This window comes from Siphateles boraxobius, unplaced genomic scaffold (assembly GCF_051911475.1).
Source record: "Siphateles boraxobius isolate OS27281-9 unplaced genomic scaffold, OSU_SipBor_1 130, whole genome shotgun sequence".
Classification (NCBI taxonomy): Eukaryota; Metazoa; Chordata; class Actinopteri; order Cypriniformes; family Leuciscidae; genus Siphateles; species Siphateles boraxobius.
The window spans coordinates 30,713,973-30,716,253 of record NW_027508734.1 but is presented as its reverse complement, the minus strand read 5'-3'; the positions used below and the strand labels follow the sequence as shown (position 1 = coordinate 30,716,253).

Sequence of the window (2,281 nt, the reverse complement as noted above, 5' to 3'; positions counted from 1 at the left end):
CATCTGAATGCTGAATAAATAAGCTGTCCATTGGTGTATGGTTTGTTAGGATAGGACAATATTTGGCCAAGACAAAACTAACAAGATACAACAATTTTAACATCTGGAATCTGAGGGTGCAAAAAAAAACTGAACGTTGAGAAAATCGCCTTTAAAGTTGTCCATTTATGTTCACAATTATGCTGCATTCACTCACAAAAATAACTGTTTTATATATTTACATTAGGAAATTTACTAAATATCTTCATGGAACATGATTTTTACCTAATATCCTAATGATTTTTGGCATAAAAGAAAATCGATAATTTTGACCCGTACAATGTATTGTTGGCTATTGCCACAAATATACCCATGCTACTTGTGAATGGTTTTGTGATCCAGGGTCACGCATTATAGACATTACAGGTGCTGTAAGCAATGTCACGCGTTTTTTAGGCCAAAACATTTTTTATCACATACAGCAAACATCTCCTCACTATCCGCTAGCTGCCTGTCCCCTGAACACACTGTAAAAAAAATGCGATCTCTGCAGACATCCTAGGCTCCAAAAACGGCAACAAAAACAAACTGGGCTAACCCGCACCACGAAACATAACAAACTGTTACAGCCAATAGACCCCTTTTGCGCCGACGTCACAGTTACGTCACGGCGTTAGCTGGAGGCAAACCAACGGACAACTGGAGGCGGCTAATACAAACCCAGCACAGGGTTGGCTACACAAGGAGCTTACAATGTTGTCTTGTTGTGTTGTTGGTTGCCAGAATCGACAGAGTACAGGCAATTTGAAATTTTATCGTATACCTGCTGGCACTGCCAGACAAAAAAAACGATGACAGCTGTGGTTAAACGCAATAAAACGAGCGGACTGGACAGAAACGATCATCAGAAATGCTCGCGTATGCAGCGCACACTTCATATCAGGTAAGTTAATGTAAATGAACTATTGTCTTTTCGTTGGTACGTTATGGATTATGGTTTGGTTAGGTAACGTTATCTACAGATTTCTAATACACGACTTGTTTAGGTCATAGTTAGCGAACTTTGTTCGTAGCACATGTAGCAGTTAGCTAATTGCTATTGTTAGGTAACAAACATACACTGTTGGTGTCGTCTCCCTTTTAAACGTTGCAGGTGTTGCAAATGTAGAAAGGGAGAGGATACAGTGATCTAACTAACTACATTGTAAGGTAGGCTGACATTAGCTTTATTTACTTATTAATTTGTAGGAGAGGCTTCTATGGATGAAGACAGCCCTGACTTCATCCCTTCTGTGTTTTCCTATAAACGGCAGAATGACAGACCTGTGGAAAAGCTGGAGAGGTAAGTGAAATTGAGTTTTCTAAATGCGTCTGTAACTCGTGTGTGCAGTCTTCCTCACTAAAATCTCTGTTTTGTTCTGCTTCTCTGAGGCTGGAAAGGAAGAGGAAAAGGGAATGTTCAACAGTGGAGCAAGAGGCTCCTTGGCATGGTAAGAACATTCAAAAAGTTTTATGCACAGTACAAGGTTTTTGTCATACATACGTTTAATCAAACTGCTTTGTCACTTGTATTTCACAAATGGCTTCCAGCTAATGATGATCCAATGACACCAGAGGAACTAGTGGAAGAAGCTGAGGCTATGGTCCCTGAAGCAGCATAAAACAGTCTCAGTGAGAAGTATGATCAACTCAACACTGAATATGTCAACTTAAGAAAAGACTTTTACAAACTTAAAGAGGAGAATGAAAGACTGAAAGAGGAGCTTAAGAAATCACGTTTCTCATTCTCCACGATCAAAAACAGTGCTGCCCACTTTCTGTTTCTCACTGGGCTAACTTCAGACATCTTCAATTGGTTAATGTCAAAAATTAAAGACAGTGTGCAGAAGCGAACTGAAAGTCTCATGCTGGAAGATCATTGTAATGAAGGTTCAGTGTAGGGATGAAAGAAGACAAGGGTCGGCGTAACGGGGACTCGTATGCTTTATTAAAAATGAAAACAAAATAAAGAAAAAGGTGCGCCACATGCGCCTTCACCGTAGTAATACTACAGCACAGTTCAAAGACACACTTTCCTGCTGGTTCAGCTCTCAGTCCACTTTTATCAAACTCTTCCCGATGTGTAAACTCATTCCATTCATAAAACTCTCTCCGTTGTACAAAACTCAGTCCATTTGTCAGCCAGCAGGTCGCGAGTGTAGATACGAGTCCCCGGTCCTTCTCTCTCTCTCTCGCAGCAGCCAGCTTTTATGCGATCTCCCCACGCCAATTACTGCAATCAGACACAGGTGTTCGTTATTTT

At 40.6% G+C, this 2,281-nt stretch overlaps 1 long non-coding RNA gene across 1 annotated transcript; it reads left to right on the top strand.

Moving 5' to 3' along the window:
- The first annotated feature begins 873 nt into the window (after positions 1-873).
- Positions 874-1,892, top strand: LOC143736625 (uncharacterized). Its single transcript, XR_013203512.1, has 4 exons — positions 874-922; positions 1,228-1,321; positions 1,411-1,469; positions 1,570-1,892. It is a non-coding gene; the product is annotated as an uncharacterized LOC143736625 (long non-coding RNA).
- Positions 1,893-2,281: the final 389 nt, after the last annotated feature.